Source organism: Triturus cristatus, chromosome 2_1, assembly GCF_964204655.1.
Source record: "Triturus cristatus chromosome 2_1, aTriCri1.1, whole genome shotgun sequence".
Taxonomy (NCBI): Eukaryota; Metazoa; Chordata; class Amphibia; order Caudata; family Salamandridae; genus Triturus; species Triturus cristatus.
Window position 1 is genome coordinate 169,502,804 of NC_140581.1, and position 14,013 is coordinate 169,516,816.

The window sequence follows — 14,013 nt, forward strand, 5'->3', positions numbered from 1 at the left end:
ACTTCGGTTACAAATTCAACTTTGCGAAGTCTCACATTGCAGCGTTTTTGGGCTACGAGCTCAACAATGAAGGTCGAGGATTAGCCCCTCACTTCTTGGAGAAGAGCGCATGTTTGCGTGCTCCGACAACACTGAAAAAGTTACAGTCTTTGCTGGGTTTTCTGAATTTCGGGTGTACTTACATTCCCGATTATGCCCAGCGTACAACCTACTTTTTCCAAATCGAGCTGGCTGCCAGAGTATTCAGCTATCTTGCAATCTTTGCAGGCTGATCTTCTTGCTTCGAAATACTTACTGACACGTGATAACCACACTAACCTGGTGATAAGAATTGTACCTGGCGCAGTGGGTTTCACGCACTTAACGTTCAATGAGGGCGACACAGTCCCCATTGCCTACAAGTCACACCTGTACACTTCGGCTGAAATGCGCTTTTCCACGGTTTAAAAAGTTTGACTGCAGTGCAGATGGTAATTCTTAAAGAGCGAGCACTGTCGCAAGGGAAACGCATGTTGGCAGTTACAACGTATCCTGCTCTAGAGGCGGTGACGAAAGCCAGTGTACCTAATTCTAAAGCTTTGCATCCCCGTTGGATACAATGGGCCACTTCCTTGACATCACCAGATGTCACCTATATCTTAGATGCCTCATTGCAGACTCAGGAGTACTTGCAGTATGAATTTGTTCATCCAGCTCCTCGGTCTTAGCGCCCGCTTGAAGATTACCATTCATTTATACTGACGGTTTGGCGCAACCGGTGACGGAATCGAAGCATGCTTATTCAGCCGCCTGTGCAATTGTAGCGGGTACTTTCGTGAATGGTGAATTCAACTCTGATGTCGTGAATACGCAGTCATTGGGTGATTGTACCGCACAGTTGGCAGAGCTACGTGCTCAGGTGCTGCACTGAGGTTTGCTGATCCTCGTGTTACTACTCTTATAGTGAGTGACTCGTTTTACTGGGTTCAGTCTTTTAATGACAATTTATTCTTTTGGTCTCAGAATGAATATCGTGATTCCAAAAGGTAGCACAATCAAGCATAAAAGGCTTTGGGTTCGAGTGGCAGAACTTAAACAGAATCTGCCTCTCGTGAATGTAATTCACACTCTTGGGCACCAGCGAGTTGGTGTCCACGCTGTGGGGAACAGCTTAGCTGACGAAGCAGCGAAAGCAGCAGTGGCAACTTATCTAGTAGCAGCAGTTACAAGATCCAAAAGTAAGATTGATGATGACATCTTGGCACCTATTGCTGCAACAGAGAAGGGAGGCAATTACCCTAGAGGTTTCCCTTCTCGGTACTCTTATCATTTAAATTCTGATAAAGTCCCCTATGTGAGAATTAAAGACGTTGGTGACAGATTGATTCCCAACGCAGACCTTCCTTGATAACAGCGGCTCATGAAGGTATGACCTTTGCCCATACCAGCGTTTTGGCGACTTACTCTCTTACAACAACGTTACTGGTGGCGTGGGTTGTATAAACAGGCTCGTGCTTATGTTCTTGATTGTGACATTTGCCAGCAGATTAAACATTCGACTGCTGTGCGCCCATCACAAACTCAGTTGTACATATCTAATAAACCACTAGGGTGTGTTTATCTAGATCACTGCGGTCCTTTCTCCTCTGATACTGCATACAAGTACATCTTAGTTGCAGTGGATTGGTGCACACGTTTTCTTTGGGTATGGCCACAAAGGAGTGCTGATGCTCAAACTGTCATCAGGGATTTGAGTGTCTTTGTGGGAATTTTCGCATGTGGTACCCTTCATTCTGACCAAGGTCCTGTGTTCGCCTCTAAGGCGTACAAAGAAGCCATGAGATCTTTGGGGGTCCAAGTCAAATTTTCATCTCCATACCGGCCTGAGGGCAATAGTGTTGTGGAGCGAATGAACCGTGACTTAAAGCAATCCCTGACAGCAAGAGTTTTAGGCACTGGCAGGGATTGGTTAGCCCCTTTTGTATAACGTACAACGTGCACTTAATCTCCCTAGAAGGTCTCTGGGTGGGCGGACCCCATACGAAATGCTCTTTGGCATAAAAAGGTTTGTCCCGGACCTTGATGGTCTAGACATGGCGGCCTCAGCCGCACCCTTTGACGTAGATGATTACTGTGCTGTATTACAGAATCTACAAGAGACCAGAGACAGTCTTGCAAAGGAACACTTGCCCTCCATAACTGATGCTGCGCTTCAGATTCCGGTAGTCGGCTGGCTACCTCGAGTTGGTGACCTGGTCCGTGAGAAGGTGGAGAACAAGAAGGAGTTCAGCCCCTCTTATCGTGCACCAGTACCGGTGCTTGGCGTGCAGGGTACAAGAACATTCATTTTACCTCCACTTCCTGGTCGCAAGGATAACAGGTACATCTCCATTGACAATGTCAAACTACAGCGAGTGGCCGATTCTTTTTAGTATGACTCCAGCGGTCTCTTGCCCTGCGATGCTGAGAAATTCTCTTTTGGCTCTGGCATCTACAACCAGGCTTGACATTGCCAGAGAGATGCATACAGTTACTAATCCTTTGTTGCCTCCACCGGCTGGTGGTCAATCTGAAGATACAGAGTATGCTTATCCCACAGATGTGTTGTTGCCTGGTTTACAATCTGCTGCAGTTGACCAGTCACGTTTGTCATTTGACACTAACTCTATGACTTCCAATTCCCCATCGAAAGTTTCTATTTTTGCTACTTGGTTTAAGAGACATCTTTTAATTGCCCCTTGGACTCCCATTTGGCTGTTGCTCATAAGTATTTTTATGTTTATGTCCATTGGATTTGTGGTGGTATTTTTCCATCTTGTAAATGGACACTATCTCATCGAAAGATCTACAATTAGACTAATTGATGGAACTTTAGCCCCCCACTCCTCATCACACATCATGAAAAGGGACCAGACTTTTGTGAATATTACTGCCTGGCCTGTGTTTGATGGGATTGTGTGGGATGCTGTAACATTTCAAATTCATGGACCCACAGAGGTTATTAATGTCCCCAATGTACTTCGTGTTTCTATGGGTGATGTGAAACAAAACATCCGCTCTGATGATTGGGACGTCCAGGCCATAGAGGCACTGTTTTCTGATTTGAAATATTATGCTGCCTTTGATGCTGAAGATTTGCATTTAGACACAGTTAATTATGGGAACTATTTTGCTACCAACACTATGGCAATAATTTCCTACATAAAGCCAATACATTTAGAAATTGTTAATTATACGCAATGGGAACATTGTCCGGCACCAATGAAAGGCAGCTCCAGAACTTCAGTGAACAAATTTACTGATTTCAGTGTTCCTACACCTGAGGCCTTTTATTTTAAAGTGGCGGCGGAGTCAGCTTCGAAGGTTAGGCTGACCAACACTAAATTATTGTATTCCAAGTCCTTTATGGATGAATTGGCTATCGGGGGGATATGAGCTGTGGAAAGATACTATTGATCTTAAATCTGTTTGGGGTTCTAAGACATGGCAGGTACAAGGAACAGAAGCTCTGCATCATGCCTGCCTCATCCACATGTTATTCTTGAATTCTACCATTTTTCAGACCACCTGCTTTGGATTGGCTACTTCTAAAAAGCTTAATTCCCCCTCTATTCCAGATCTGGGAGCTTATCCTAAATGACACAGATCTGTCCCGTGATACATTGCAGTCATATATTACTAATACGTCCTTTAACAATTCAGACTTAGATCAGGAAGGATGGTTGATGTGGCAGATGAGCGCAGATTCCTGTCAACATCGTTTTCCGGGTCTACAACCTGGATATACGCAGGTTCGAGTGGACCCCCACTTTAAATCTTCCCATTCAGTTACTACCTACTCTGTAGGGAAGTTATGTCAGAACTGGCTGCAACATTCCACTTTGGCATCTTCATTTATCAAAATTACATGACAAGATAGATTTGAATGATTTTGTTAAGGGTCCTGTGGGTGGCAGGTCCAAAAGGTGGGTGTATGCTATTTATAACGAGGTTTGGAAATTATCGCAAATTGAAGCTGCTTCCAGATTGAGAGCAATTGATCAAGCCAATTTGGAAAAAGTATTAGCTGTTATCGATAATAGCAATAACACCCTTCCTTCCATTATTTACACATTGGATAATATTGTATCATCTGTTGTGGATATTGTACAGGATGATAGGTTTGTTTTATATCATGGTCAAAATCAATTGCATTCTATAATGCAGTTTGCATGGACACTGCAGACATTGAAGGCTGGGAAAGTTCCATGGGACTACATGAATACATCATCTTTATTCCTTCCATTTAATCTGACTGCAAAACAGTTCATGTCCATGAAAGATGCAGCATATTCCTTACTGCATATTGAAAAGTTAGAACCATTGCCTTTCTCTATGGCCGAATTGAACTCCGCTGTGTGGCTTATCCACGGGTTAATCACCTTGCCATTTCCCTTGTTTAAATTCAGTTCCTGTATGAAGCATTATGCCCTAGGCAGATATGAACCATTGGGTACCGCTTTTCTGCATGAGGTTTGGTCACTCCCATTTAAATATAGGTGCATGAGAGATGGCAAAGAAGTATATTTAAAAGGTGAGGAATGCACTTCCACACCTGATCACTCAGTTGTCTGTAGGCACATCCAATTGCATGGTGCATGTAACGTTCAGGCACCGAATTTAGCTTGCGTCCTGAAAGGGGTTCCAGTGCCAGCTATTACACCCTCTTTTACGTTGTTAGCTAACGGTAGTTATTTGCTTTTAAATAATGAGGGTTGCTGCGGGATGCTAGTGGGAATTCCCTACATTGTGACTGTCTCACAATAAGTAGTCTGCTGTAAAAATGTCCTTTTCCCACCCCTGCATTAGCGGCTGGATGTATCCATCTGGCCTTCCATCCCAACCTTGAAAGCAGAGTTCAACAAGATGAGCAGAATAAGGGCTCTATTGTCTCAAAAAGAAGTCACTCTGACTTCCTCCCGTGAAACATTTGTCCTTCACGTAGCAAACACCCGCACCGAGGTGCATGCGCTTTTAAATACCGATCTCCCCCTTCATTGCGGTGCTCTGATTCACACTATATTTAATGCCTCGTTGACAACTGGCTTGGCACATTTTTTCAAAGTTGTGGGCTCCGGCCTCGTGACCTCCTTCCAAACAATCTTTGGTGTGATACCGGCATTTTTTCCATTCTATTTTTTCCAGCGTCTTCAGCGGGCTTCCGTTGATTCTTGCCCTCACGGCTGATGTGCTTCTGTTGGTCTGCTTGCTGCGCAATGGCTGCAAAATATGTGTATAAAACACACAAGATGGGGGATCTGGGAGCTAAAAAAGGTCCAGTGTCCATGCTCCCTTAATTGAATATATATCACCAGGAGGAAAATATGTGTCACACGACAGCCTGCCCCGGCTGCTTCAACTGCGTAACCGGATGCTGTTAATACTATGTAACATTACCACTGGCCACTTTAAGCGTGGCCTATGGATTGTCCTTCCGGTTCTCCTACTTTACTTGCGTGCAACCTGATTTTCATTGCCTAGATTGTCCTTTCGAATGGGCTCTGGATTTGTGCCTGTGGAACTCGGTGTCTCCTGCCCCGGATTATGATCGACTGAGGAGTCCCTTAGTGGCTCATGAGTTGGACTGTTCTGGTATCGGGATTATGGCCTGTGACACGGCACATGGAGTCCTAGGGAATTGGGATATCTATACGTCAGCGTATAACTTCTTGGCTGGAAGTTATCTGGAAGAACACAAGAGTTGTCCTCTGATTGTGCTAGAGGCTCCATTTATCGAAGAACATGTCTGTTCCTTTACTTTGCTTGACTGGATGGCGGAATCGTTTACAGAATATTATAATGATTTCCTTTAGGAGGCTGTTGCTACATATTGCGCTTACACGTTAATGGATTGACTGTCTCTGAATATGTGGAACAATCCAAGAGTTTTTTATTTTTTTACTCCTTTCTTTTCCCCCTTTTTTTCCCCTCACCCCCATGTTGGGTAATGTTTCTTTTCGAACTTTTACTACCAATCATATGGATGACCAATACATGCACTTGGTTCTGTCTCTGTCGAACTTGAACTCTGCGTTCCTAATTTGTATCCCTATTGGTTCGTAGTCCAATCAAGGGATGGTGTAGTGGAGGCAGAACTAGAGATACACACATTGCTATGTTAGCAGAAGCGTCCTAGACGTTAAAACGCCATATTGCCACTTTTGCACACGACACTGCAGATAGATGTCATTATATGAAAACTGCTTGCTTGCTTTTTCTTCACATGAGAACGGTCTGTTGTTCACATCTCTAGAAGTGCACCACGACCTTGGTCTGAACATTGTGTGCAGGAACAGTCAGGGCCAACAAACAATGTAGGCTTTTGAATTCAGGTTGATCGGCCCACACTCTAGCCACAACACGCACACAGCTGCAAATACCTGAAACTCAAACTTCATTTTCTATGGTATTGTAACAATGCTGATGGTTTTATTTTTAATAATTTGTCTGCTTATGTTAGCCAAAGTACTGCATCTTAGGACACATAGTTTATATATACAGACGCAGGTGTGACTGGTCGAAGCAGGAACTGACGCGAGGTGGCGGTACAGGACTGGGAAGAGCAGGCGAGCAGAGAGCGGCGAGCAGAGAGCGGCGAGCAGAGAGCGGCGAGCAGAAAGCGGCGAGCAGAAAGCGGCGAGCAGAGAGCGGCGAGCAGAGAGCGGCGAGCGAGAGTGAGAAGCAGCCGAGAAGCAGCCGCTGCCTGAGGACGCCCGGGGGGGTCTGGACCAGCCGCAGACCGCAGTCCGTATCCCGTAGACCGCGGCACAAGGTACAAGGTCCGAAAATAAGGCCCGAGATCCGGCTTGCTCCCAACAGCCCCACAGCTGCTGCCTCCACTTTTTGTTTCCACGTCGGCGCCAGGCGTCAGACAGCCTACGCAGCTACCCATCAGACTTCGACAGTGCCGCAACACGGGTGGCTGGGCAGCTGCTGAAGGGCCCCCACTGGGAGAACGCAAAGGGACCCTGCTGGGAAGACGAGAAGCGGCAGAGAACAGTAGAGAGCCACGCCAATACAGAGAGCCGCTCTTTTTCTCCTCCGCTCTGCTTTGCTATGCCTGTGCTGTGCTGACACAGTAGGAAGACTGTTTCTGCTTTTTGAGTGGTGAGCTGGCTGTCACCCTTTATTGCCTCCTAGTCCCACTAGGACCCCCATGGTGAGCCATCCTTGACCCCCCCAGTTGTGGGGACATCTGCTTTGAGGGGTAGCGTAGCCCTAGGACAGTGCTGCAGACGTGGAAAGCGGGGGGGGGGGGGGAGACTGAGGCCATAGTGAGATGGCCATAGCAGTCTTAAAACTCACCCCCATTTCCCAAAGTCACCTGAAAGCTGAAGCGGTGCGAGGAAAGGCATCGTATTTGTAATTACAAGTACGGCATTACTGAAACTGCCGCACATGTTTCTATTCTTGGTTTCTGGTGCCCCCCTGCTTAGCCCGGATTAGATTCAGGCATTAAATTATCCCTGAGAGGGTGTTACAGTGGCCAAGCGGCCGAGCAGACCAATCGGAGCAAGGGTGCAGATTGTAACTCTGTTGGGGTAGCAATCTAAGGTGGAGCGTGAGTGAGGCGGCAAGGTGTAAGATAATATAGAGAGCTTTTGGTTGATAACAGCGTGAATATTCGCGGCCTGCATCTAAACAATCATCACTCGCCTTTAGAGCCCGTTAGTGTCTCCCTGCCGCACCAGTGCTCAGAGATGGAACGGCGTCTGCAGCCTTGGGGGAGTTTGAACAAGTTGAACAAAATACACAATAATTGAACAACAAACAAACAAAAAAAGAAAAAAAATATATATAACACAAAATATGAGGTCAGGAAGAGACAGAGCTCCTTGCCCCACAACAAAAAGGAAAAGAAAAGCGCAAGGAACGCCAGCCAAAAACAATAATAATGCAAAAGCGGAGGAGGAGGCGCAAACATTAATATCACCAATCTTTCATATATTTACAAAAACAAACAAAGTTCAATGCAAGACTGATTTTTTAAAAGACCCTGCAGGGACAATGCTCACTAAACAAGATGGAGGAAATCAATTACCCTCACCAATAACACCAAACAAGAAAACTTGGGAAATACAAGTAAAGGACATAAACGCAACATTTGACATAAATGCCCTTGACAATATAAATGACCCAAGTATAGCCGTGGGTCCAACCGAGGGTATCCCACAACAAGATACAACAGAACGACAAGAAAATCCATGGGGATCCATAACAGATTTGGAGTTAATTAGATCTAGAGAACAATCTCTGCTGGCCACAGAACGTCCCATTAGAGGAACCGGAAAGCCCTTTCTGGAATAAAACAGAGGATACATTTACAAATGCTGAGGCCCAACAACCTATAGAGGTCCAGGTAAGAATTCTCAATCAGACACCAATGCAAGCATATCAAGAGGAAGCACATCAGTACATTAAGGTACTTGAAACAACCCTACAACCTGTAACATCACCATTAACATTAAAGAAAATGCCTAAAGGAGCGAATTTGAGCCAAAGCCTTGAGATTCAACCTCCACCGTCAACAACTAAAACAGCATCAGTAGCTGATTCAGGGACAATATGAGACATCTTCTTCAAAAACATCACAACTCACCCTGGAGGCATTAAACTACCATTCAAACAAAATGGACGTACAAGTAGACTTGCTAAACATCATGGCAAATGCAATCACAGGGATTGATCAAAAATTGGCTGAACTCAATTCTCTAATCAGGCGAGCACAGGCATACGTGACCACAATAAACACGGAATGTGCTTGTGGTCCAACAATAGATAAATTGGTAACAATTCCGGAAATTCTAACCACCCTCATCGAGGATCTAAAGACCAGGGTAATTAACGACAATAAGTCTAACATGCCAGTAAGCCCCCAGCTCAATGTTAACAAAGAGAAATTAAACAAGCCAAGCATAGATGTAGACTCAGCCAAGAAATTGTTAGTTACCATAGAAAATCCAAAGTTGGAGGACATTCAACTAGCTTCAATCCAACTAACTCAATTGACCATGTCCAGACGCATGAAGAAAAACTAAAAAAAACTTTAAAAAGTTGAAAAAACTACACAACCCAGAAGAAGCTGGGACAGCTTACACACGGTCCTAAAGAACCAGCAGCAACAACATTTAACCAGCAACAGGATCAGCAAACAAAAAAAATCTATATCCAATTTTTTCCAAGTATACAAAGGCAAACAAATATGCAAGTAATGGTATTGAGGCAGTGAAAAGTCCAGTCGAACTAGCTACCAGAGAATTGCAGAAGAAAGCTGAACAACCGGCCGTTAGAAAAATTCAGAAGAAACCTGAGCAAGAGGAGGTACCAAAGAGGGCTTTTACGGATACAACAACTACTTGCTTGGACAAAACACTAAACGAACACCTCAAAAATATAAGGGGGCAAGGTATGACCCAGCCTCAAGGGGTTACATATAAGTTTCCAGGTGAAACAAAGCCGGATGAAAGTAAATCCCTGCACAACGCAATATACAACAATAGCCACCTTGCGGACAGAAAAAAACCTCAAGACTAAGCGTCTTCCAACCTCTTTATAAATCAAAAGGCAGACACGACATCATAAATAGGGGCAACCTATTAAGGCTCCTCCAATATATTCCATCTTTGTCAAACATAACAAGTGCAGACATAGAGCGCGTCCATTTTGAACCAAGGTACGAATTCCCCAATCAGGAAAACACGGTAGTTACTTGGATAAATCAACACATCACAGAAGCTGTGCTCGTAGTAACAGAAACTTTCAAAAATTGGGGCATAGTGGTTACGATTCCTGAGCAAGAAAAATATCTGCAAATTCTACTTGACTTATCGAGCTCGGTCAAAGATATAATGAAAGTAAGGCAACCTCGAAGCATATTGAAAGGAACCTCGAATAAACAACCGGATCAGAACTATAACAATTTAAGTATCATGGTAAGCACCAAGGAGGAAGCAACCCCATATAGAATAATAAAAAAAGCAGAACCCCAAAAAAACCAATGGAGGGACAATTTTATGGGGCATCACAGTCCCCGATGCAAAAGGGTATTCCGTGGACCTTTCGGGAGATCCTCGATTAAAGGTCAGAACAAATTTGTTAATAGAGGATAACACTGGCAACCCAGGCCAAACGCAAAGAATACACCAAAGTTTAAAACTTGTTTCCTGGAATGTGGCTGGTTTACAAAAAACCCTTAGACAAGCAACAGCTACAAAGAAATTGTTAGAAGGTGACATCCTATGCCTACAAGAATCCTGGGCAATTTTACCAGTACACTTGGAAGGGTATGCGGGTTACCACCAATCTGCTACCAAACATAACCATTACGGAAGACCATCAGGCGGGATCACGACTTATGTCAAACACGCAAAACAACTAACTGTCAGGAACTTAAACATCAATTCAAACATGCTACAAGTATTGCTAATGGAAGGAAAAAGCGACACTGAAAACATTGCTTTGTTGCTTGTAATTAATGTATATTTAAATACACCAGCTCAATGGAAATTAAAAGTCATAAGATCTATGATAACAACATTAAAGGAAATTCTATGCAAATATCGGACATCGGCGAAAATGCTCATGGGCGATTTTAATTTGCATCACTTAGGAACAAAACAGCAAGAAAGAACTCACTTAACTTGCGCCGAAAGACTCTTTAACAACTTCTTACTAGAATACGAACTTAATTCAGCTGAGTACTAACAAAAAAGTTAGACCCAAACACCCAAGGGATACCCACATTTAAGAACCGCTCTACAATTGATTATATTTTCCTATGCAATCAGCTTGCTAACAAAATTGAAAAGTTTGAAATTAAAACAGACAACACAAGTGATCATGCACTACTTCAGGTAGAACTCAATGTCTACCAAAGAACGAGAAAAAATCATAAAGCTCTCCCATTCATCAGGCTCTGAAGAACATGCCCTAGTAAGAAGAATAAAATGGTATACTAACCAGGTGATGGCTCTAAAACATTGGAAAGAACATACAGAGGATAAACCTGGTGTTGCACCTAATAGGGAAAATTGGACTGAGTGGACAAATGACCTGAAAATATGCTTGAAGTCAGCTGAGCCCAACTCTAAGGAAATGACCTTTACACAATCTACGGACAATAATAAAAAAGTTATTGAAATAACTTGCAACTTAAAAAGGGCAAAAATAGCGCATAAGAAAGTAGGCTCAAAAAATACACGGGACAATTACAATGAGCGGCATAATAAACTGAAACAACTGCTCTGGACAATTAAGCAAAACACGCTAGAAGAGTGGATTAAAATCCACGAATTAACAAAACCCTACAAACAACGACAACTCTGGCACTATATAGCAGAATTTGATAACAACAAAGTACCCCGGACTAATGCCGTACACGCGGATGCATGGGTGAGACATGTGGACGCAATATACGTGGATAAGGAAGATTTCACTAACTCTGGAAGCTCTAGGGTATATATAGAGAGCATGAATAAGGATGTAGAATCCATGCTCAAAGACCAGGACGTAAGATCTGTTGAAAAAGTGATCAAAAAGATAAGGAAAGATGGGGCTCCAGGACCTAACGGCCTGCCGGCCACGATGTTCAGGGAAGACCCAACTTATTGGGGGAGAGTCTTATCTTCCTTATTCACCGAATGCCGATTACAGGGCAAGGTGCCAGACTCGTGACGCGGGTCAATCTTACAACCCATATTTAAGAAGGGTGATAATACAGAACCGAAAAATTATAGATTAATAGCCCTTCTGGATATTGAGGGGAAAAGCATATGCAAATACCCTGCTAACAGAATTGTCCAGATGGGTTGAAGAAAACTAAATTCTCCCTTTCTATCAAACAGGTTTCCGCAAAGGCTGCTCGACAATCGATAACATTACGGCAATATCTTATCTAGGTCATCAAGCCAATATTAAGGAAAATAAGCCAGTTTATGCCTGTTTTATAGACTACTCAGCAGCGTTTGATGGAGTGCCCCGTTGCAAGCTTTGGTCCAAACTGCGTAACTGGCAAATTCCATCGGGCCTCCTTAATGCCATTATTTCACTATATAGTAATACCTGTATCAGAGTCAAACTGGTAAAAAATATTACAACAAAAAAGTGCTTTACAAACCGGGGTTTAAAACAGGGATGCGTACTTGCCCCAACACTCTTTAATTTTTACACAGCTGACTTGGGCAAGTCGATCCCAAATGCTAATCTAGCAGTCCCTAAAAATAGGCGCGAACAAAATTCAAATTTTACAATATGCGGATGATTTAGTGGTGATGGACCACACGAAAACAGGCTTACAAAGGGCCCTTAATGCTCTAAACAACTATAACCTGAATAATGAAATAACGATATATCCGGAAAAAAACAAAGTTTTGATCTTCGGGAAACGTATAAAAAAAACTCCTAAAATGGCACGTGGGAAAAGAGACAATAACCTTCTCAAAGTTTTATAATTACCATGTGTGCTGGTTGAGTGACACAGGAAAAGCTACTATGCACTTACATAACATTAAATCCAAGGTAGAGTCCACAATATATGCTCTGTGAACACTACAAGATAAAATGCAGAGCCCCACCACCATCCCAATTAGAAAAGGTGCTACAATCAAAAATAAGGGCAGTCGCGGGATACGCCCAGCAGGCTTTTCCCGGAAAAATGAGCACAATGATGGATAAAGTGCAGTGTCGGGCATACAAACGTATATTCAAACTACCGAAATATACTAGTAACACCGGGATTCGCCTGGAATTCGGCCTGGTGCACCAGAGCAAAGAATCCTTAGGTATGCATGCAAAATACTACCACTCAGTACTTAAGGTGCTGAACAGGAGTTTGAAGTCCATGCTGAAATCCATCTATGACGGCTTACCCAACCCATGGCAGGCGTATCTGCAGGAAGCAGTATAGGTTCTGGCCTTGGCAACACAAAACTGGAGCCACGAGGGTATAACCTACCCGATTATTAAAATGGCAATAAACAAACAATGTTATCGACTGTCAAGAGAAACTGATTTAATAAATTGCGAAAAAGGAAGAGGCAAAACTGGGGTGATAATAACTTACAACAACCACAAATCCCAGCCTTATCTTGATCAAGCCCTGGGGAGAAAGGCCCTAAAAAAACATACAATGGGCAAGACTTGTACCTCTCCCAATAAAAGAATTAAATCCTGGCTGGAAACCCCTGGAAAATAAAATCTGCTGCAGAGTATATAACTTCAAAATAGAATCATTGCTACATCTGATATGCTGTTGCACGGGGCTTTCAGAACCCCGCCGGAAGTTACTGAAGCCAATATGGCTGAGAAAAGGTGTTCGAACAACAAAAGAGGCAGTCTCAGCCATATTTTCTTGTACATTAACAACAGATTTGGCCAGAATCGAGAGATACATGCAGGACGTTCGCGCAAGACTTGACCAAGACAATGGACTCAGACAATCCTAGAAAAATAGTCCTCAGGTGTACCAAGGAATTCGATACTATGGTGATAATGTCTTTTTAAATGTAACTCATTTATAACTTTAATATAATGTTAATATTGTTTTATGTTTTTACGGAAAGGAAAAAGCCATAACTAATTTAATTCACCTTTTTCTTACTTTGCTATATGCAAATGGTTTTAAGTAACTGTGCAATAAATAAATAAAATGAATGAAAAAAAAAAATGAATGACATGTAGTTTATAAAATAAACGTTTTAAACTTTACTGTGTCTCGGATTACTCTTGTTGTGGACTGATATGAGAATAATAACGAATGGGTATTTCTGATTCCCACCATTCCTGAGAGTACTCCGAGTCGCATGTTCTGGGTTGTCTAATCATTGGTAGCTTCGAGATGATACAAAGAGCGAATGAGACACTGATGCTAGTCGGATAAGGGGTTCTGGGTACTGAGGTGAGTTTTTGGTACACCGCAATTCACTGAGGTCCTGGTTGCCTGCGCATCATTCTGTGCATGAGCAGAATCCCTGCAAGATCTACTTTTGCTTCTGTATT